Source organism: Dromaius novaehollandiae, chromosome 16 (assembly GCF_036370855.1).
Source record: "Dromaius novaehollandiae isolate bDroNov1 chromosome 16, bDroNov1.hap1, whole genome shotgun sequence".
Classification (NCBI taxonomy): Eukaryota; Metazoa; Chordata; class Aves; order Casuariiformes; family Dromaiidae; genus Dromaius; species Dromaius novaehollandiae.
The window spans coordinates 9204697-9228372 of NC_088113.1; the positions used below are offsets into that span (position 1 = coordinate 9204697).

The following is a 23676-nucleotide window of genomic DNA, read 5'->3' on the forward strand; positions in this document are numbered from 1 at the left end:
AGGGATGAAGACAAAATCCTGTAGAGACTAGTCTAAGCCTATAGTATATGGGGGGGGGGGGGGGGAAGGTTTGTGAGCTGCAGTGGCAGATATCTAATCCTCTGCAGAATTTTTCCATAGAAATGCCACCTGGGCTCCCTAAACTTTTGAGCTGCCTCAAAAGATTTTATTAGACCTCCTTTGCCTGCTTGACTCATGCATATTCCAGATGTTGGTGGTTTGAAGGATAGGGTGAGATTCCTAATTCTCAAGCCTGGTGTTGTGGGGTCCCACCACCCACTGCTTCTGCATATTTTACTGTTGCCTTGGGTTGCTCAGAGCATTGCAGCTGGGATTTTCATTAGCCTATATACTCTATAGGTCTCTTCCCAGAGTATCCTTCTTTTTCAAGAAGGAAGTTGTCTGGAGGGCATCTTCTACACCTTTGGCATGAAAGTACCTAACATTTGTCCAGCATTCCTGTGCTTTGGTGATCACACCATTTAGACCCTCTGCCGAACACAGCACTGATAAACAGATGTTGCTCAACATCCAACAGCAAACCTCTCCAAGATGACAACATAATAATCAGTTCAAATAGATGTCATTCAGCCTGTACTATAGGATCTCTTCAGGGTGTTATATCCAAACTTTTTTTATCAGCTTTCTAGTAAGATAAAGCTGAGGATTTTGTGGGTAGATGATACCTGAGGCATTATGCTAGCAGCAAAAGGGTTGGGAAAGTAGAGAAATAAGGATCAAATACTTTTATCATCTCCTCTAAATGAGAGTTGCAATCTTCCAGGCTATGCAGATATAGGGAACTGGACGCCCCATCAACCTTTTACACCTGTGCCTCTGTAAAAAAGAAGAATTAGTGGAACAAATGCAACTCATCTGATACACAGAGGGGGAGATTTAGAGTAATGATTTCTCTTCTACATTATTAAGGGTACAAGTGTTTGTTCCTACAGCTCACTAATGTTAGTGAAAGACCTGAACAACAGGGATTTATTGTATTAAAAATCTTGCTTTCCTTTTTTTTTTTCAATCTCTCACTCTTTCTTCCCTCTCTCTTTCCTTCTTTCTTTGTCTTTTCTCTCTCTCTCTCTCTCTCTCATTTTAGTTGATAAACAGAAAAGGCAATGGCCCTCGAACAGTCAGCGCATTGTCAAGGGGCCTGCCTTAATCCACTGCAGTCCCCAAGGAACACGAGGGCTCTGTTAAGTGGGCTTCAAAGGCAGAAGGTGGAATGAGGTGTGATAGGAAACCAGCTCTTACTAACTGGTTCACTTCAGGCTAGCTTTAAATAAATTGCAGCTCTGAGCTGCTTGGACATTGACAAGAAGGCTGTGATATTTGTGGCTGCACTACAGAGAATTTCAGCCTTTTAAAGCAGGAATGGGAGAAGCTGAAAAGACTCAAAGCTGTGAAATTATAAAGTGAAAACAAAACAAGCCTCTCAGCATGGAGACTCCCTGGGCTTGTCCGTGGGTTGCTTCTCTCATACACAAATCTTACCTGGCTCTTAAGAAAAACACATGCTGCATTCCTGGTTATTTTGGCTTGGTTTTGGTTTTGGGAGGGGTTAAGCTCTCTGGCAGCAGGTTTGAGAAGTGCCATAGATGGATTTTTTGGAAGAACTCAGGATATCGGAAGCTGAGTTCTGGATAACATACCATTTGCCACCAATTTGGGAGTTACCACCAGGGGAACCTCAGCAAAAAAATCTAGTCCACAGTTAAGGTGCCATGAAGTAAAAATCTAAGTCTTGAGCTCTGTTGCAAATCTACCACCAAAACACTAATAGTACTTATTCTGCATCCACTTAGGTCTCCTTATAGCTTAATAGTGCCACCATAGATGTTGCTGGGTATGATTTTGCACCCAGTATATCTGAACCACTAATTGTGTGGAAGCCCAGGGTGGAAACTTGGTGATAGCTGTGGCCTGACTTTTAGTCCATTTAGACTAAATCAAATCATAAGTGCAGTTTATTCCCAGAAGACCCCTAACAGCATTGATCAGGCTCTTACTTTTCAGGGTTTTAGTCAGAGTTTGAGTATTATATTCTTTCTGCTTTTCTCCAAGCTATTTTTTCCACTCTTAATCACCGCTAATAGAGATGCAGATTGCTATTGATGTTGGTATAATAGCTGATCCACTGATATAAATCAACATAGAGAGCAGTGGAATAACATGGATTTATATCGGATGAGGATATGGTACGCTCTTAATGGCCAAGTCTTGAAAAGCTGAGGCAACTGTTCACAGTCTTAATACATCAACAGCAATTACAAGTGAAGAGGCCTGGAATGGAGACTGTAGTTTTATTTGGTTAAATAATGGTTAAGTTTACAGGTCTGGCGACTGGAATACTTTCGTAAAAAAAAAAATTTAGAGAGATGTTGATGGAGGTGAAGAGCTATCCTCCACTTAAGTAAAGGTGACTGACTTTGTATTAAGCTGGGTGAGAAGGGGCCTCAGATTGCACTCTCCCAGCTCTGCTTGGCAACATGTGGCTGGTGGGGAATACCAGAGGGCAGTTACCCCATCATCTGCTCTAACGAGATCAACATGAGAAGGCCTAGCCAAGAAATCTGTCCTCAGTCTCTGTCAGTATTTGTCCAGAACAGACTAATAAAATCCCTAGTGGAGAGCTAACAACAGTGGATTGGAACGATGGTGGACACATCCTGAACTGCTACTGCTGCATGCAGAGGGAATGTGGTTTTAGCTGTAAGACTACTTTTCATTGTTCCGGTAGTATAAAAGGGCCTTAAAGTGAATAAAGCCGTAATTCATGCCTGCTCAAAGACTGCTTTACATTCAAAACGGTGTAAAGAAGCTTTTGGGTGACTGAGAATCCAGTTCCTACATACTGAAGAGCAAAATGTCATTTTTGTACAGTCATTTCTGCATCCACAACAGTTCTTCAGTTTGGCTGTCCCTTTATAAATGAGAAGAGGCCCACTGTAAGCCAGTGAGAGTTAGAACTAAGCCCCAGTGCACAAAGACCCTGGGGCAGAGGGGAAGGCCAAGGAATAAATCTGTAAACTAAACAAACACCATGGAAAAAATGCAAACTCACAGTGAGCATAGCCACTAGATTTTCACTAGATCTGGTGCTGTGTACAGTACCTCCACTACGCTTCCCATCAGGGCTTGACTCTCACATGTAGGCCTTTGTTAACAAGGCCATGACTCAAAATGACCATAAGTGGTGTGAAGCCACAAGCGAGTTCAATCAGAAACCAGCAGGAATTAGTGAAAACAAGGGAAATGGCAAACTGAGCACTAGCGGGCAAGCAAAGCATGCTTTCTGCAAGGTCAGGCACCATGGAAAGTTCAGGAGTGATGAGTTTGGGCAGGTCTCTTTTCCCAGAAGGCTGGCCTTCTTCTATTGCCCCTCTTCACACATCCTTGCTGTATGGCCCTGCTGTCCCGTGGGAATGTTGCTGAGAATTGTGGTTATAGCTTGTTCAGCAGCACCCGCTTCTACCGTTCCTGAGCCAGACGGGGCAGGCAGACACCTGGCCTGCAGAACCAACTGGAAGGACAAAGCCAAGTTTAGTCATGTGCCACTTGCGGTTCTTCAGAGGCTGACGAGCTTCAGGGAGCACAAGCAGCAGCAGCTATCTCCTGGCCACCAGCCTTTCCATGAGGGCCTCTCCTAAGGAAAGGGCAGGTTGCCAGTAAAGTCAGCACAATCAGTCTGGTATGCCAGGAACATGCTGCACGTACCATGCGTGAGCAGGCAGACTGCGTGTCAGTAATGCAATAAATTGGGTCACAGGAGAGACGTGCAGAAAAGCCAGTCAGGTAGGGGGGGAGGGCAATGCTAGCTAAAGCAGGCTTTGCAAGCAAAGTGACTGGCAACCTGGGAAATAGGTTGGTGCTACCAGCACCCAAGAAGCTCCGTCATATGCAGTGACTCACATCTATCAGTGCCTTAGTTGCACAATGACAGCATGCCCAGGTAACAGCTATCATTCCCCACTTGTAGACAGGTAGAGACACTTGACTCCCTCTCCTCACATTTTAGCATAATTTATAGGAAAAAAAACCTTTCAAGTATTTTTAGAAGAAAAATAATCAAACTAAACAGGATACCACTCAAGCCTGAGAATCTCCCCAAAGTTTCTTAAGCACCAAGTGAATTTAAATGGGAAAGAAAAATTTTAACTTTGACTCTCCTTTTTGGAAAAGAGGAGGGGAATATATATATACACTTTATTTTGCAAAGATATCAAAGATTTCAACTAAACAACTGTTGCTGAGTCTGCAGTTTAAAGAAGAAGTTTAGCCTGCAGTAATGTTGCCCAGTTTATAGACACCACACTGCCCTGCTGGCATGGATGAGCAGAAGGAGAAGCTCTCAGATGCTGGCCAAGTGCTGACATGGGGCACTTCCTCTGAAGGGAGGGGGCAGCTAAGGAATGAACCCTGATCCCATGAGTCATAGTCTGTGCCCTGCTCAGTTCCTGGGGAAATGCAGCTGCACGCCACCCTGTTTGGGTCAAACTGTTAGGTACAACCTATCCGTGTGGTTGAAAACTTCTCAAGGCTGTACCCTGTTAATTGTCTGCCTTTAAAACACTGCGTTGAGTCCATAATTCAATGAGAGTGTGAATACTAGTGACAAAGAAAAGGAAAATCGCACAGTTGTTAGACCCCAGCATGTTATCAGTGCAGACGTGTCCTTCCTGTGTACACGCTGCCAGGTGTCATCCCTGCCAGCTGGCAGAGCTCCATCCTCCATGGCTGGCCTCACTACTGTGCACACGGTATATCTGTCTGCCTGCTCATCTGAAAGCTCCTAAGGCAGCAGTTGACCAAGACAGGAATAGGAAAGCTGTGTGTCTCAGGCAGAGCCGTTGGTGAGATTCTCATCAGTTTTGCATTAAAAGTTCCATGTCTCCAATATCTTATGAAAAAGTGAAACAGAAAAGGATTCTTAGCATGTATGGGTGGAAATCAAATATTATGATGCTTCAGTGACATTTAAAATACTAGCTAATCTAGTCCAAAGAAAACTTTCAGAGATAGTGATTCATTGGATTCAGACTTAGGGGTGCAAGAGGTGACAACTATGCAAATGATGATAGCTGCAGTGCAGGGGAAGGTGTCCATGGCAGAGGCCATGGAGGCCTAAAAAAGATCTGGGTCAATTCTACATCAGTCCAAATGCAAATGGATAATAGAACTTGTTCTTTACAGCCCTTTCCAAGACTGCTTGTTTCCTGAAGTCGAATCACGTAAAGATACACTTTTCAACACCACAGAAGAATTCATCCTCCTGAATAGGCAGCTGGAGATTTGATCTTGGATACACACTGATTCAAGTCACTGCCATAACTGCCTATCTCACTCCCACGGAGGACCAGGTTGCTTCATTCCCATTCCCTTGGCCAGGTAGAGCTGTGGATGGCCTTCTACCCAAGAAAGTCCATAAGACCATGGTCCTTCTAGCTTATATTAGTAGTGCAGGATGAATAACATCTGGCTGTGGATTAATGATCAAGCTTTTGCCTCTAGATGAGTATTGGTGCTGGATGTCAGGTGAGTTAATCTCTCTCTCCAGTTGACAGTGGGCAGGTCCGTATGTCAATCAGTAGCATTAGCAGCTTTTGAACAAAGAAATTCTTGGAGGTTATTGGTGAGATGTGCCATGTTCAGGGAGAACAAAACCTTTCTATTCACTAGATGTTTAGCAATTAAGGTCTTAAGGTCTAAGGTCTTAATCTTGCACTGCGAGGTTGATCCTATTGCTATTGAAGTCAGTAGCAGTTTTGTCATGGACTTGAATAAAATCTGGGTCAGGGCCAGAGTTAACTTTAAATTAAGGATCAGAAAATGTGAAAAGAGATAGAGAACATCAATGGGAAAGAGAAAAGTTGATGTGTTGGCTGGACATTTCCTCAACAGATTTGTTTCATGCTTCTGAAATGGCAAAAGTTTTACTTTGAGCAAATCTCAAATGATTTCCCATTTGGATGGATAAAATTCATTAGATAGTCCTTAAAAACAAGTTCACAATTGACCACAGGGATCTCCCTCCATTCTCATTAAATTCATCTTTATTAAAAGTAAAGTGGTGGAGAAGGCAATCTTCCAGTGTCAGTTTTCAGATGTTTAGTTAATAATCTGATCAGTGGCAACTTGTGAGTTTAAAATTTATGACATAACAAAAATTAAAAATATCCATTCCTAGAAGATAGCTCTAGGGAGGGTAATATCACAAATACAGTCTAAGCTTATTATCTTTCTCTTTCTTTTTCTTATGCTATCTTCCCTCCTCCTCTTCCTTTTTACACTACAACATTTCCTACATGTGTTCAGCAAAGCCGAAAATGGTATTTTGATAATGGGCACAGGATGAACATTTAAGAGGGCTAGCTGACAATGCGAGACTTTGTTAAAGAAAAGAGGATACAATGAGTAGCTATAATGGAAGTCATTAATGAAGGGACCTTCCTCCCCCCGCCCCCTGAGGAAGGCTACCTCTCAATGCCTCTCAGGTTTCCTTCTCTATTTATATGACACTGTAGAGGTCAAACCTAAAGTTAGGTCTTTCCTGGTGTTGTATAATGAAACTTAGGTCACTAAAGAATTTCTTGAATGCTTTTTAGGCTACATATCCAAATTAAGTTTTGATTTGGCTACATTTATTCTGTCTACAACAGATTTCACCTTCCTTTTTGTGGGGTGATGTTCTCCTTCTTTCCATTTACAAAACAATTTGTAAAAGAAATGAAACAAATGGAAATGTCTGCATATACTTGGCTAGTGTCATTTGTATTCCAGTAGTATCTAGGAGTCTTGTTCTAGGATAGGACTGTGCTAGGAGCTGTATAAATGCATAGATATAGATGATTCCCATCTGCAGAAATTTACAGTCTGTTTTTTGTAAGGGTCTTCTTTTCCTCATGACACATTAATTTTACACTGACACTATAGATTATAAGGCTATCAATCCTTCTGATATCAAGGAAGATGTATTTTCTTATATAAACTCATCTAAAAATTTGGAGAGCCCCACTCCAGTTACAGAAATTTGACTGGTTTTGATAGCAATAATTTGCCCAAGCTGGCTGCTCCCACCAGTGAAATATATGTTGTTTTTCCTCCTACACTCTCACCTCTCCCCAGTGGCAATAGAAGCAGGAAACCCTGCTCTTCATTGCTCTCTGCTCCCATCTCAGCCTCTCTACATCAGGGACATCCTAGCTCCAGCCTGGCCAGGGACCCTTTATTGTTGGGGTGGCAAAATCCAATTTCACCCATGCTGCTGAGAAGCCTTGAAGATGCTGAGAAGGTTAACATGTAGGTTGGCTTTGCTCTCCCCTTCCCCATTCACTAGCTGTATTTAACTATTGCCCAAGTGGCCATGCAGTGAAGACACTGTGTGTTTCTGTGTCTATGATGAAGGGGGCAAATCATGAATGAAACAGGTATTATTTTTCCTGCCAAGGGCTGGTGGGTTGGGAGCCCCATTGACAGGTGTAGGGTGACATAGATGAGCAGGCGAGCTGGGCAGCGAGAGGGAGAGAAGGAAAGTTTTTTCTTTTAGCAGCAGCAGAGTAGTAGCGTTTTGCCTTATTGCTGAATTGCTTTTCACCAGAATAGCATGCGAGGCCAACCCACACTCCAATACCTCCATTTCCTTAATGAAGGAGAATTCCTGAGATGAGTTATTCACTCTCCACATCCTTCCTGTTATATACATCCTGCCCACAGCAAAGGAGGCATCTTAATGAAATGTCTTTTTTTCTTTTTCTTTTTCTTTTTTTTTCTTTATCTCCTTTTTCCCAGCTATGGGCATTTTCAGCTGCAGGGTCAACTTTCTTCCATCGGGCAGCAAAAAACTGGTGCAGACTGTTCCCCCTCTATGGTGCATGTTTTAACTCACCTCTTCTGCCTGCACCAAGAGGAGGAGGTGGCACACCTTGCCCCACAGCACATTAAAGCCCAGAAGTATTATTCCTGAGGGCCAGTATCCTTTGTCTTAGAAATTTAGATGCTGGATTGGCAGTGTGTATCATTACAGATAAATCCAAAATGCTCTTCGGAAAAAAAAGAAAAAAAGCAAAGTATTTTTTCTTTGCTACCATCACTGTTGAAGAGAGCAGACCAAACTCCAGCCTCAGTTTCCCCTGGGTAAGTCAAGACCTAAATTCATCCACTTCAGAGCAGTAGATCTGTGGAGAAGTGTCATGCCATCCCCTCTTTTCCAGCTGGTTTTATTTCCAATTTCTCTTTCCATATTTAGTTAACAGTGTCTGTATTGTGATAGGGCCATTTTATGTGACATACTCAATAAGTAAAATAAAACAGCTTTTCTCACAAAAAAGGTCGCAGACAGCTTCCTGAGTCAGGACTGGAAGCAGTTTTTTGTTCAGCCCCATTTCTTCTCTCCTTTCACCCAGGTTCTTTTCTGTCCTTTTCTGAATTTAAACACAGAATTAAATTCCTAGAGTGGATATCTCTTACAGCATCTCCAATCTGGAGTCCTTAGTCTTGCCACAATCAGAGCTACTGAGAAACAATTCCAGTTTGCGCCACTCTGTCCTTTTCCATGAAGGGCCCAAGCAAATCAATAATCTATGATGTGTTTGATTAGTTTTACCAGCTAAATACTGCCAAAACATATTCACAATAGGAGAAATTCGCTGCTGGACAGAAACTGTCTACATTAACACAATGGGAATAGAACCAGCTTGTGCGCTACAGGGAGGGAAAAGAAGAAATTTTTTTAAAAGGTGCTAGATTTGGGATGGTTTCCAGAGCCAGTCACAAGGTCATGGCTGTCTAAAGAGTAGAACGGTCGAGACCTTTTAATAAATCTAGACATTGTATCTAACTAAATAGCTTCAAAAGATGATAGCAGCTCGAAGAACCAGTAATGACATGGACAGAAAAAGAATGCTGATAAAAAAGTAAAATAAAGTTGCTGATCTTCAATAAGCAGGCTGCTTTTTATTTTTTAATGTAATGCCATATTACCACATATGGTTACACAGGCAGTGTTGGGGAGCTAACTCTGAAAATAGTTCTTTTACTGGCTTTTAATAACACCAGATGTCTACACGTAAGAGGGAGGAAAAGGATTGCAATTGAATTGGGAATTGGACCCTGTGGACTAGTTGAGCCCCAAAGCTGTGGCAAAGTCTCTTCCCTTCATACAGCACCACCTGTATTATTAACTTGCATCTAGGAGTGGGAGATGCTCTGGGTTTTCAGATATCATAATTCCCTAGCCATCTGTTTGATGTGAGGCTGACACAGTGTATACTGCTGCTTATGCCACATCAACTGTTAAGCCATTATACAAATAATGCAGCAAAACCACTCTGCTTTCTGTTGCTGTTGGTCTTTTTCTCTGAAATAGCCAAACACAAATATATTGTTGTTTTGTCTCAGCAAAAGACACCAGCTGGGCTTGAGAACCACAGCATGGATTTCTTCTCATGATCTCACCAGACAAGGGGCAGAAGCCACGTTAATGTTGTTGTCCACCGTAGGGACATTGCCACACAAGTCAGTGACGGAGTATAGGAGATTTCTGTACTTCAGTATAGCAGAAATTTACCCATGTTTGAAGGTGTAGAACTAGCTTGAACATCTTCATAATAGCACAGTATAATGTAATGATCCATAGTGCGAATTATCCTGTGCGTAACCCTGGCTTCCTACCTGTGTGTGACGTTCATGCTAGTGACTACCATGGTCAGAAACAGCGCAGTTGGTGAAGCACGACCATAAAATAGCTCGTGCATCAGCACCACTCCCTCCATTTGTTGTGTCCGTTCCAGGAGGGCTTGGTGACACTTTTAGATCTAACTCCGAACCAGCCTGTGCCAGGACTTGCAGAGCCTCACCTCTGCTTTAACAAGGAACCCACCTTTTCTTGGCCAAACATGGGAGCTGCAATATGTCCTGTTACAGAGACACAGCTTGCCAGAAGATCCAAGTTTGGATAATGTTGCTAGGGTCAATATCTCACTGTGAGGAAGAGGAGCATGCTGGCCTGGGAGAGGAGCCACTGGAGGACCCCATATCCATAAAAAACTGAGTCATCTCTCCTATTTAACAGTTTTTGATGTGGTGGTGTTAAAGATCTCTCTGAGAGCTACACCAACTACTTTGCATGGCTGTTCAGGGGAATTAGATTCTAAAATCTCAGTCTTTATATTCAGCAACAGATACCGAACTCAAACATTTACTAGTTCACCTGCTACTTGCTTCCAGATGTCAGAAAGAAAACTTTAAACAACCCTAGCTGGGCTCTCTGACTGACCACATTAAGGCAGTGACCCTTAAGTCATTTTAATTGCATTCTCAAAGCCAAGGCGAGGGGGGATCCCTGCCATGTCAGGGAGGCAGCTGAGCTTGGGCCCTAGTGAGGAGAGGAGTGTGACTCACATCATGTGCCTTGAGCTACGGTATCTACCCCAAATTATCTGGGTGAGAGGCCTGTCTGTCTTCATCCACTCTGCAGGGAGCCTACAAAACCTCCACCCACAACGAAGGCACCTCGGGGAGATGTTTAGAGTTATATGTAACTCCCTCAATGCCTACTCCCTTCCCCAGCGGCACATAGGCTGTGGGAGTGTTGGATATTGAGACAAAGTGTGCCTTCCAGACTAAGACCACTGAGGAGCAGCTCAGCTCTTTCAGAGCCTTTTGGTCTCCTCTATCCAGAGAGAACGATGTTAGTAATGATCAATAAGTTGATTTTAGTGCCAAAAGACTGTGAGAGTGATTGAATTCCCTTTATGCTTTCCTCTGCTTTCTCTGCTCCAAGTTGCATTCCTGACAGCTCGGTGCATGTAGGAGGGGAAACATGGGTGGACACAGCTGTGGTCAGGATGGTGGGGCAGGCTGTGACTGTGATACCCGATGCTTGACAAGAAAAGGACTGTGCTCACCTCCCCTGAAAACCTCTGTACCTGCAGGGAGGAATGGTGGTTCAGAAAGGGTTACTGTGCACCTAACACTTCTCTCTCTTATTCATTGGAGAAGGATGTGGCCCAGAAGCCTCTTTGTACACACCATGTGTGAAAAGGTGTGTATTGACGGTCCTGTGTTGAGTCACAGGACAAAAGTTGCCGATAGCTGTGTCCAACAGATGCGGCATGATTTACCTGTGGTCCATCAGAGGTTGAAAGGTGGACAAGCACCAAAATCCCATATGCGCACTAATTCCTGTGGAGCTGGCTCATACGTGTCAGTGACTCTGAAGGGCTCGTCAGAGGCTGCCAGGCCTGACAGCTATTTATCACACCTCCTCTCCCTCTGACATCGCCAGCATCCAGGACCAGCCATCCAACCTATTAGTGGGCTTGGTTTTCCTTTTCAAGGAGGTAATAAGGCCCGCAGAATAAAAATTCACTGATGAAGACTGAACCGGAAGCTATTTTTTCACATTTTTAAAGATTTGGAAAGCACCCTATCCAATTCAGAGCAAAGTTCTGTAATTGCTTTGGAAACCAGCATGCAGACTCTCAAGGAATTTGGGGGTAAAGGACAAAGTGCAAAGCCAGAGCTGTTCCAGGATGCAGGTGGAAACAGGCTGGTGCACGCTATGGGTAAAGGACCCTCAAGGGCATCCAAATATGGGGGCTCTTTCCCTCAGCCCCCTCACATCTCTGCCATGCCTCTTGAGCCAGGGGCCTTTCTGGCTTAGGGGAAAAAACAGATACGCATCCACCAGAGCTTTTTATTTTTGCTCTTGTGTGTTGCTTTCCTGTAAAGGCCTGAAAATCAAATGACTTTGGGAGCCACTTTTTTTTTTTTTTTTTTTTTTTTTTTTAATGATGACGACACTTCTGCACTTTTTCAGATCATGCACCTTTTATCTGCTGGCACAGTTCGTAAACAACAGACTATAAAATAGAGAAGAGCAGTCCTCGGACGTAATAAATAGAATATGGATTTGATCCAGCATTTTAAAAAAAGATAGTTCGACTTACTGCAATGGAGAACAACGATGCCAGGATGTGATATGAATAGCTGTAATAATTTCTGTGTTTTTAAGATTTTAACACAGAAAAACCATAAATCAGACTTTGGAAAATTCACTCTTTTTGCCCACAGAAAACTATTGCCAGCCTGCAGCAGCAAGCAGACCTGCAGGGAGATCACACAGTGGGGTTTCATTTACTAAGTGATGTCAAATTTGAGTCTGTGTCCTCTTACACATATCATCAGCAATCACATCTCCTCCAGTCTGCCTTTGCTTTGCATTTAAGGGAGCAACTGTACAGGAATATTGTGACTTCTGCCTGTTTTGTGGAGAGGTCACACTTGTCATTTTATTCTGTTCACTTTGACATTAGATCCTTTTTGCCTATCAGTGGTTTGAGATGAAGGTTCATCCTCAGCTGTGCACTAGTTAGAGCTGGTGGTCAGAACAGTATCTAAGGAAGGAGGCAGAGCTTCAGTTCTCCATTGCTCTGCAGCCGCTTTAGTCATTTCTACCAGTGCAAAAGGGATGCTCACCACCACTCAGACAGGATGGTCAATGGTTATACAAGGTGCATTGGCAATGGAGACCGAGACTTTGGGAGTATTGATTTAGCAGACCGTGAGTGACTTTCCATTGTTTCTCTTAGAAATGTTCACAACCTTTTGTGCCAAGAGCAAAGATAAACAAATTTAACATCCAACAGTGGATGGAGAAAAAAACCCACCACTCTGGAAATTCAGTTCTACAATCTTTTGTAATACTAAATGTAAAGGGATGAAGGAGGCAATACTCATTTTATTCCTTGTTATGGTGGTGGACATATATTAGCTGCTGGAAGCCTCAGAGCACTACTTAAGGGATTGCAAAGTCCGTATATGCAGTTCAGCAGTTACTAAGTTATTGCCACCACTAGGCTGAAATAAGGCAATCATTAAATATGGTCTTGGACACTGGTTGGGATTTTTTGGCAATTATTTTAAATTGAAAAAGGTCAATTAATGGCAATCTCACATGGTGATCTGAATGTATTATTTTGGGGGAATATTTTTGCTTTCAAATTTAATGTGATTTATAACAACAAAATCAACATTTTGAAATCGAAAGAAAATATTTTGAATTTACACACCAAAATTATTTTAAAGGAAAGTTCAGAAAAACGATCTGGTAGCTATGGTCTAGATCCTTTTAATTTTCAGTTTTCTACCTTTCACTCTAAATCAGGATAGGAAAACTCTAGACTGAGAATTGTTTGTGGATGGCAAAAACTGTTTCCTGCCCACCTCTCTTGGCAAACCACTGTGTTTCTGTTTTGCTGCTGAAACTTCAAAAAGCAATAGGCAATGGTTGGATGAGAGCTGATCTTCCAGCAGATGAAAAACCCTCCCAGGATATACAGTTTTTCAGTAGTATGTTCATGGCCATGGGAATGTTTTGAAAGGTGAGGTTTCTGAAATAACTCCTGCGGCTTCTTCTTCGTGGGAAGGTAAGCGAGCGGTAAACATGCCCGCTTAGACCATTTCCACATTTCTGCTTGCTCTTCTGCAGGATGAAAACATTTGTCTGATGGTTTTTTCAAACGGGAAATGGCCGTATCATTCCACCCGTGAAGCCATGTAACGTGGCTGTGGGGATGCACAGCGCACTGTGGTTTTGAGCGTTCTGGTCCTTCCATGATGTCTTCGGTCTATCTTTACCCTCTTCCCCTATGAGGAAGGCTTGAGGTTCAGAACAGTAACTGTTTCCATACACGCTTCCTTTGAGCTCTTATTTCTGCCCTTGTTGCTTACTGTGTTCCCCAGGGATAACAACACCACTACAAAGCTGCTGGGGTGACTCCTTATTTCAGTCCCAGTCTCTCATCTTCTCTCTAATGAGTTGTCAAGCAAACAGCTCTGAGCTTGATTTTGAACTTCCAGTCACCTACTGGCTGTTTCCCTTTTTTACGAACTAGAGAACTCTGAAGAAAACTCAAACTCAAACCAAAACAGAACACCTCTGTCAACGAAGTCTGAAGAACCCAACCGAAGTTGTGTTAAGAAGAGGCGGCCTCAAACCAGAACTTTGTCTCCACCATCTGCAGGAGGAAGCTGAACTTAAATGTCTGGATCAGTGCTGAGAAGGCCTCAGCAAAGTCAGTATTTCTAGCTCTAGAGCTCTTCAGGTACCTAAGACAAACAGCTCTGATCTTTGCTTAGAAAGGACTGAATGAAAAAGAAGAGACAGATATTTGATGCCTTAATAAAGATGTCCCTGTCAGGAATATCCATGGATATTCATCCCTTGTTTTACTGTTAGAAATGATGGCCTTTCCTATTTAGGGCTGAAAAGGCTGTTGAGGACCGTCTCCTTCGGGCCTGCCCAGCTAACCCCACAACCGACACAGACATTGGGAAGCCAGTTCTGATGTGGAAGTGCAGCACTGCGTAGGCCAAGTCCACTTGCTGCCCCTTCCCATACTCTGTCTCGGTTATTTGGACTACAATTCCAGTCACGTAGGACCTAGCTCAAAGGGATTGTCTTTGCACTTTCCTAGGTATCCTAGTATGAAGGAGAAGGCCCTCATTAGTATGATATCAATATGCTTAACAGCCCCCTGAGGAAAAGGTGGGCAAACCTGCCTTGAAGTTTGATGCAGCATCTGCCACTGCAGCAAGCAAAGGTAATGGCCACAGTCATCTTGTGAAAGGAGCAAACACCTAAATATATCAAATTATGCTGGGGGCAGGGCAAATACGGAAAGCTCAACACAGTCCTTTGAGTTCTCTAGTCTCCCTAAAGAGACTGAAGAGCCAAGACTTGCTCTCCTGATCCTAAAAGGTCCCCTCTCCTTCAGGAGATTCCCTGTGTAGGTGACGGTGCGAATGAAAAGACATTAGAGGGGAAATTTTTCAGAGGTGCCCCTGACTCTCAGAAGCCTGAGTGTCTAACTCTGCCTGAGAAAAAGTCTGACCTGTTCTACAAGCCAGATTAATATCACATACGTCTGGGACCTAATGCGAGGAATTCCTGAGTTCTGATTCCAGCCCCTATCCTCAGATTTTAAGCAATTTGCCCAACCCACAATCCCTACCTGCCTCTTTGTGGACCAGACCCGACAGTGCAAATTTCTCAGGCAGGGATGTTACAAGTAGCTCGTGTTCGCAAGACGCTTGAGAGAGCGGGATCTAATCCTCGCACGGCGCAGGGGATGTAGTCCGAGGAAGCGCTCCCTTCTTGAAATGGAGCATGACACCGGCACACCTACCCGACCCGCTTGGAAATCAGGGCCATTCAGCCAGTTCGCTTGTCTGACTGGCTGATCGTATCAGCGGAGAGTTGTACCAAGAGGTGAAAAAACGCAGCAGTTTATCAGGTGATTTAATTTCTCACTACCCAGAACCAGTTCATGCGTGTGTCTTTGTTATCCCGCTGCCCCCACAAGAGCAGAACGATCAATCCCAGAAATATTTAGAACGAGGAAGGGACTTTGTGTTTTCGCTTGCCTTCCCAGGCTTTCAGCCCGGAGTGGGCAGGGAGGGGGTTTGCAGGGTGTCAACAACAATAAGCGAGAGGGGAGACGATGCCTGGCACTCGGAGAGTTCAGGCTGGGACAGTTTGATCTCTCCCAGAGCACTCTCGGTGCTTGAAGATCACTGCTTTTGACACGTTTCTCCGGCTGCTGAATGAGAGGATTTACTTGGGTGAAATTTAGGCCCGAGGGGGACATGAAAATCATATTCATAATTTGAAGTGACATGTGATTCAGGATTAAAAAGCTGGCTGGCAGAGAAAAGAGCTGAGGTTATCCTTTTGAGCTGTGCTAATGCAGAAAACTGTGTTTTTAATCCTGTTTTAAAAAGGCCTAGAAGGTTTCCAGCTGGGGCAGTTAGAATTTAAAGGAGTGGTAAAGACAAGGAATCCCTTTTTCAAAAGGCAGAAACCCCCGCCCCCCCCCCCCCAAACAACAACAAAAGATGAAGTTCTGCTTTTGTTTTTCCCTGATAGTGAGAAGCGAATATAGGAGATTTCTCTTTTGGAAGCAAATACAGGAGATTTTTTTTAACCACACTTGCTTTGTCTGGTGCATTAAAACACTGCATGCAGCAAGAATGGGCAAACGGACAGGGCAGAGATGGCTATTAAAGGAGAAACTAGTGCAAAGCAGAAACCTCCAGGAGCCACGACTGCAGATTTTCTCAGTTTGGGTGTTCTTGTGGGGGAGCAGAGTTTCAGCAGTGGCAGATCAGGGTTTTGGCCCTTGTCTCCATCACTGCCAGGAGCCCCATGCCCATTTTACTGCGAGCAGAGAGCAAAAATATACCCCCCATCCCACTGAGTGTACAGTTGCGTAATTAATCTCTGCTCCTTACAATGTCACCGTTCCTGAGCGGTGCTTAATTATAGCAAGACAGTGCACTGACATCACTGCTTATTATGCTCATTGTACTTGTTTCAGCGTTTTAGCTGATCTTCCTCTTGTTCTTTATTTTTGTCTACCGTTTCTCTCTTGCTAAGACTGGAGATAGTTGAAAAGTTGTGAACAACACATTTTACATCAAAATGGTCCCTCCTAAAAAACCCACAAAAATAAAAAAATTTGCTCCAAGAAATAGGTCTTCTCCTGTTTTCCATTGCTGTCTTCCCATCTCCCCACCATCTTCCCCCAGTGGAGGTGAGGAATGAAAAGCATTTGGTGTTTGGGGCAAGAGACTAGTTCTTTGGTGTATTAATTTTCATTACCTTTTTCCAATGGCAAAAAATACAAAGAAAAAGAAGGAATAAAGGAAATCATGGAAGAGGAGAAAAAGCTAGGAGAAGAGGAAAAAATCATCAAAAATGATGAAAAGTAATAATAAAAAATCATAAATGTTTTCTTTTCAAAGTTCATGTAGAAAAATGTTCCTTTTTTCCTCATAATATTATTTACCTATTTTCATTAGACTAACCTTAGCACTATGGGGCAAGGACGCTCTTTTAATTATAATTGCTTATAACATAGTAAATGGTTGTCCGTATTCCAAAAAGCATCTTAAAAAATGACACATCAGAATATAGTAACATGTCTCAAAGTAATTTGCAGACTGAACACCAAACTGCACAATCACTAATTAATATGTTAAAAATGTGTTTTTCCATGTTTACCTTAATAGATTCTGAAAAGCTCAAGTTATTTCTGCCTTAATTTTGCAAAAACTGCATTTCGCAAAGGAAAATCAGAGTTAGTTGAAGTGTTCTGTTTTGATGTATTTGAGTTGGTTTGGGTTTGATTTTTTTTTGGCCTTTCTACCTTTTACTATTTCACATAAAGTCCATTTTGAAGCAAAGGTTTGAATGAAATGAAAAATCAAAGCCACTCTGTTCTGAAAAATATCACATTATTTTCCTGTTTTTCAAAGCACACTTTCATTTGATTAATACCATTGCCTCTCCCTCCAAAATTTACCCTATTTAATTGAGATAGCACTTTGTAATGAAAATCTACACTGACAAAAATAAAACAAATTTCTGCCCAGCTCTGTTCAAAGTCTGTCCTTGGAACAAATCACAGGAGACCAAGATTTCAATTTCCCTGTCCCTCAAGATACAGTTACTTCCTATAGTTCCTTTCCCCTTTTGGAAAACTCCTCAGCTAGGACAAAAAATATGATGCAAAGGTAGCTGAAGTCAATGAGAGCTCTTCTATGTATTGACTTTGGGTTTTGGGAAAGCTCTGGATCAATAGGTTGCTATTATTAATCAAATAGCCTACGCGCAGAATTTAAGTGTGCCATCATATGAGGTCTTTAAATCATCCTATTGAATTCAATAGAAGTTTATTCAATTCTACTTTCATGACTAAAATAAGTATTTACTATTTTTACTTCTTGCTCACCGTATTGAGGCAATACAGCTGAAGGAGGCAAGCTGCCCCCTCTCCCCAAAAACATCACTAACTCCAATCATGTATACTTGTTTAAACCCTACTGACAGGTATGAAACTGAGGAGAAACAAAAAGATCTGGAATTTCAAGGACCTAACCTGAGGACATGATTTGGCCTATAAAAACTTCACTGAGAGCAATGATGCACAAAAGGGAAGAATTTTCCTTGATATTTCCACCACAATTTTGAGTTTGCAGGACTAGCAGTGAGGGCAGAGGGAAACTGCACCAAAATCTAAACAACCTCTGTCTCCAGAATTGTTTTCACTTGTAAGCTGAACACATCTGATATTGGATCATTAAGAGACCGTAAACATGAAACCCAATGATGCCATTTTTCACAGAGACACTTTTCAGAGTAGAACTGCACTTTCAGTGTGACAGCTTTGGCTGCAGGCCAGCAAAAGACACAATCCTCCAGGGAGTTTTGTTACAATTCCTGGGTACACTAAGAGTACATGGTACATATTATATGTAACCAGGGAAGCAACTTCTCCCTTGGGTTCTTAATAGAATTTCCTGCCTTAACAGCTTCATTAGTATTTTTGTTTGTTTTCTTGCTTCAAGTGTTGGCACATCATAAACCAGACTTATTTGCCAATCACTATATGCATTGCTGTCTCCAAAAGACACTATTTTGGGGTATGGCTGGGAAATGACTGATCAGGTTGTATAGTGTAGTACATAGTGGTACTGCACAGTGCTATCTTTACTAAAGAGATAATACTGCGGGTGTTCGGCCAAAAAGGTATAGCTGAAAATGCTGTTTGGAGGACAGTTCAGGAAGTGCCATCTTCCAATCTGGATGTCTAATTGATTGCTTGCATGTACAATTACCACAACTGTGGGCACAATTACATTAATTACACGGGCAAATGAAACATGCCATTGCATGTGCCCAGTTCTAAAAATCTGGACCAAGGAATTGCCAATGACCACAGAGAAAGTCTGCTCAGAGAAGGATCCCAGCGCCCGTCCCGGGCTGGGCTGCAGTAGGTGCTCGCCTCCCTTGTGGTGCATCCCGCTTGCCATCACCTTGCTGTCTGTCCTGGAGGAAAGGAGGCTGAAGCCTCTCCTGAGCACCTCCTCTTGGACTTGCATACCTAACCTACATTTGTGAATTGTTTTTGAAATCCAAAGCAGAGAGGAGGCTAGGCTCTTTGGATATCGTTTTATGGATCAGCACAGGGAAGATGCTATAAATAGTGTCATCATGCATTAGTAACTACATTCTCTGAGAAACCCAAACCCAAATGCGATCATCTTTATTCATAGGAAAAAGTCCTAGGTATATTTGCAGAGCATTTTTTTGAGTTACTCTGGCCAATATTACTTAGCAGTTGTCATGTCACTGTGTGTACAAGAGTTGACTTTTTATCTGACAGCTTCAAAAATGAAGTAGAAAAGTTAATTCTAAGATCTAAGAAGCATCCAGTATTATCTCAAAATAGAATAAAACGAGAAGCTTAATAGAAATCAAATATTAGACTTTTTAAGAGCAAAATTTTGTAAAATTTACTCACAAATTCATCATTGAAAATAAATATGACATATCATTCTTATTTTATTATTGTTATCTTAGTTTTTGAATTTTCTATTGGATGTGATTAAAAAAAATTCTTACACAATGTTGCCATTTAAAGTAAAAGAGTGTAATGATGCAATCACTGCAAAAAAAAAAAAAAAATCACACACACAGAGACATATTCAAAAACAACCATGAATTTGTTTGTCTGTAGATTATCTTAAGTGTCTACGGTGATAAGAGTGCTATAAAACATAATAAAAGGCCTGTGAAAAATGAAAAAAAGAAAACTTCTGCTTTTATAATGTTACGAGAAAGACAGACCTTTTTCTTTAAATATGTAATTTTAATTCTGCCTCTTTAATTATTAATTAATAATTATTTTTTTAATTATAATTAATAATTATAATTATTAATAATTAAATAGATTAATTAAATAATTAAATAAATTAAGAATAATTAAAAAAAATTAAGCAATCTTATGTTTCTATGTTTTTTCAAGATCAGAAGAAAATATGCTACAAGAAAAGATTGATGAATGAAATGCTGAAAATCCTAAAAAGAAGTCTAACTTGGGGAAAATGACTGTCCTGGTTTTCAAAGAAATATTGGGGGAAACACCTGAAAGTTGATTCATTTTTCATCCCAAACTTTGAATTATAAGAAAATCTAACTTTCTACAAGGAAGAGAAAGAATATGAAGGGTTAACACCCTAGAAATTCAGACTGAAATCCTAATAAATGAACTCAGCTGTCAGAGGTACAAACTGCTTCAAAGTGACTGTTTTTAAACAAGAGTAGATATTTGCTGCATGCTTCCTGAAATACATCTAAAAATGCATCAATATGTATCCTGTGCATACATTTACGATTTAATTAGATCAATGAATTGATACGTCATGTGGCCATGAGCCCCCAGGTATTGTACACTAACGGAGACTCCTCAGATTGCCCTTTCTCCATTCACCCGCATCCACCCAGCAGACATGAGACGGGCCAGCTGCACAAGGAAACGCTGTGCTTCTCTTCTGGGTTAGAGGAATAGCCTACTGACAGCTTTCACAAAGGAGCATAATGTAAAATAACCAGAAGACAGCTCCTTTGTACGAGATGTTGATAAGGCACTTGAGCATGCCCAGGAGTCCTGTCCAAGGGTGGGCAGGTTGTGCTCTGTCTCTCCGGGGCTTCGGGGTACCAGCCTGGGCTCATCCATGTCACCTGATTTAAAAATCCCTCTCTTAAGCTTTAGGAAATCTTGACTTTCTCTAGAGAAGCTTCATCCACGGTTAATGTTTCCCATTTATTGTAGGACGGGATGAATCACGGCTTGGAAGTGTCCATCCCTCTCCTTTGAGTACAGAGTTCACCTAGGTGAAAAACATGAAGTAACTTAAACTCTAGACAGTGAAGCGAGGGTAGGTGGGTCTCAGCATGGGCACATCCCCGTTGCTCTCCACATCATCGCTAACAGCAGCACTCAGGCTCTCCAGGAGGGACCTGGGCAATGGCTCGTACTCGCCTCAAGGCCTCCAGCATGTCTGTGAACAAAAAGCCCTATATGAAGACTAAACTAAGTCACTTTATTAGACGTTAGAATCTGACCTGATTTTCTGGCATATGTCTCCTTCGTCCAGCCCGTGTTATGAGTCACAAACTAAGCCCGAAAGTTACTAAAACCGTTTCACGTACAATCAAGTTGCCTGTTTTGCAGCATACTATGCTTTGGGGCTTGGCAAAGGGAAGCGTCTCAGTCGCAGGCAGCACAGGAATTATGCTGAGCTTTTCCCAGCTGGACTTCTTGTAATCATCGCAGGGATAAAGAGTTCCTCGAGACTCACGATCTCTGCCTGTCAGACTCTAAGCCTGTTCCCAGGTCTGTTGAGCTTGTCAGGGTTTTTATTTACAAGTTTCAGCTAAAAATCTGTCCTGTTAGACTAAGCCAGGCTGTTTCTACTTTTTCCTTAATCTCCCGGCTGCCTCCCTCCACACGTTAAGGGACACTTAGTTTGTTTAAGGCCTGAGGCAGGCATAATTACAAAATTTAGGCAGAATCCTGAACTGACCCCAAAGGTCTTCTTACTCAGACAGAAATCATTTGTCATAATGAGCCTACTCGTAACCCGCTGACCCCCGGAGCTCAATTAATTTCACGCAGAAACGGTGTTTGCAGCCTCTGGACCCTGCTGCTGGAGGGATTTGCACAGTGCAGCAGGAAGTCCTCCACTCATCCAAGCTGATGTGGGGAAACGGACTTAGACATTTCTGTGGACAGAACAACGAACAGTGATGGGGCATTGCTCGTAAAGCAGGATGGTAAAATGCTGCATTTTTGTGTTCCACTGTGTATGAATAAATGTGTGTTCCTCAGAATAATAATTATATATGAATAAAGGCATATAAGAGCTTGTAGGCGTGTGTTTTAATTTTGGATCCCTTGAAACTCTTCAAAATACAATTGCCTTGAATGAGGAGAGAAGTGATGAATCGGAAGGGCCCAATTTGCCAGCGTGCTGCACCAGCTCTGTGCCAGAGAGCTGCACGGGCAGCTCTGCTGGGGTCAGCTGCTGAGAAGGGGGTAGGTAGCTCCCCTGAGGGACCAGGGAAACAGTAGCAATCTGCAGTGGAAATAATTAATTTGGGCAAAATGCGACAGTAAAATGGTCATACTGCTTCCCCTACTCAGGCAGAGCTGGGGCTTTTCTGCACGGGTCTGCAGTGGGTTGAGCAAACCCCGAAAGTGTTTTGGGGCTAGAGCTTCCCTAGCTGAAGATGAACTGCCTGGATTTAAGCTCTTGTTCTTTCTCAGCTGTTGACATATCCCCTGGATTGTTCCCTCGCTTTGCCTAAGTAACACACAAATCAGAGCAAGAATATAGCTTAAATCTGAATATTTTTATTCATATTTTCTGGTCTCCACCATCTCAAATACTTCAAAGGAATGGCTGTGCAGTTTAGCAAATGAAATTAAAATCTGTCCAAGCTACCTAAGATTAGGTGTCTTGGGGAGGCTGGGTGGGGGCATGACGGGGAACAGATGAAATGAGGGTTCAGAGCATTTGGATCAGTGGATCTGCAGTCAGATCCTGTAGCAGGCTGTCTTTTTTGGCTACATGAGAGGGTTGCACTGGACCCACTTGTGCTGAAGTGGATGTACACTAGCCATAATAATAAAAATCTGGCTGATTCTAACTCTTGGCGTGGTCCAGTCAGTCTATTTAATTAAGATGGAAAGCACAGTCGAAAAGATAATTCAAGAACCATCAGTCATCCTAGACAATACAGGACAGTGATTTTTTTGTATCAAATCATTCAACCTGCTTACGCATTTGCGGGAATGCATGTGGCTGGACTGGATAATCCAAGAGGATCTTTCCAACAGTCATAACCGTTTGCACTTGCATAGCACCTTTTGGCCAAGGATCCCAATATCTATAAATCTTTCAGCTCATGGGTGGGAGCCCACTAATGAATTTCAGAGCCATGTGATAAATTGTGTTTACTATGCACTTTCATTATACAGTACTCGTAAGGGATTTTCCACTAGAAACAAGTCCTGGACTATGCAAGTTCTGTTGTGAGCTTGGCTGCTTTCACTCAGTGAAGCCAGAAAGCTATCTCAGGGAAAACCCCAGATGGCACAAAACTGGCATTCCCAGTTATTATCGCACAGCTTTTTGGCATAGGAGATGGTAAGGGGGTGAAGGAGAGTGCACAGAGATTTACCAGGAGTTCAGCCACGGCAGTCACTAGCTGCAATCAGTTCACTTTAGAAATTTGATAAAACTCCTCTAGGTCAAATGAGAATGTGCTTTGGATCCTACCAGGCTTAGGCCCCCTGGGAGCAAAAGATGGCAGAGAAGTACCTCTCCCTCCTCATCTTTCCCTTCTGCATAAAGAATAAACTCGCCATTTAGGACAGAGCTACATGGTTATACATAGCGTAATAAATAGCATAAGTGTGCGACAATTTGTACAGACTACTTTCCCCGGTTTGATATATGCCTGTTATTTAGGCTGTTTAACTGATAACGCTATATGGCCCCTGGTTTGTTCACAGTCTGACAACATTCAGAAACTTCTTTTTCCCCAAACTATTGTCTGAAGCATGTTCATGCCTGACGATCATGGAATATAAAAATAATGCATACTGAGTGTATGTGTGCATGTGTACATGTGTGAAACATGATTGCTGAACATTTATGACATTAATCTTCCCTCACAAAGACAGAAGAGATAACCCATAAGTTATCCCTCTGCTAAAACATGAATGTAAATGTCATACTCCTAATGTCTAATATTGT

The 23676-nt window shown here is 42.3% G+C and overlaps 1 long non-coding RNA gene across 1 annotated transcript in view; it reads left to right on the top strand.

The window, feature by feature from the left end:
- LOC135330101 (uncharacterized) overlaps window positions 1-21784 on the top strand; it is a 35078-nt gene extending 13294 nt beyond the window's left edge. Inside the window, exon 3 of the long non-coding RNA XR_010391869.1 lies at window positions 19878-21784. This is a non-coding gene — a long non-coding RNA (uncharacterized LOC135330101). The remainder of the gene's footprint in view (window positions 1-19877) is intronic.
- Window positions 21785-23676: the final 1892 nt, after the last annotated feature.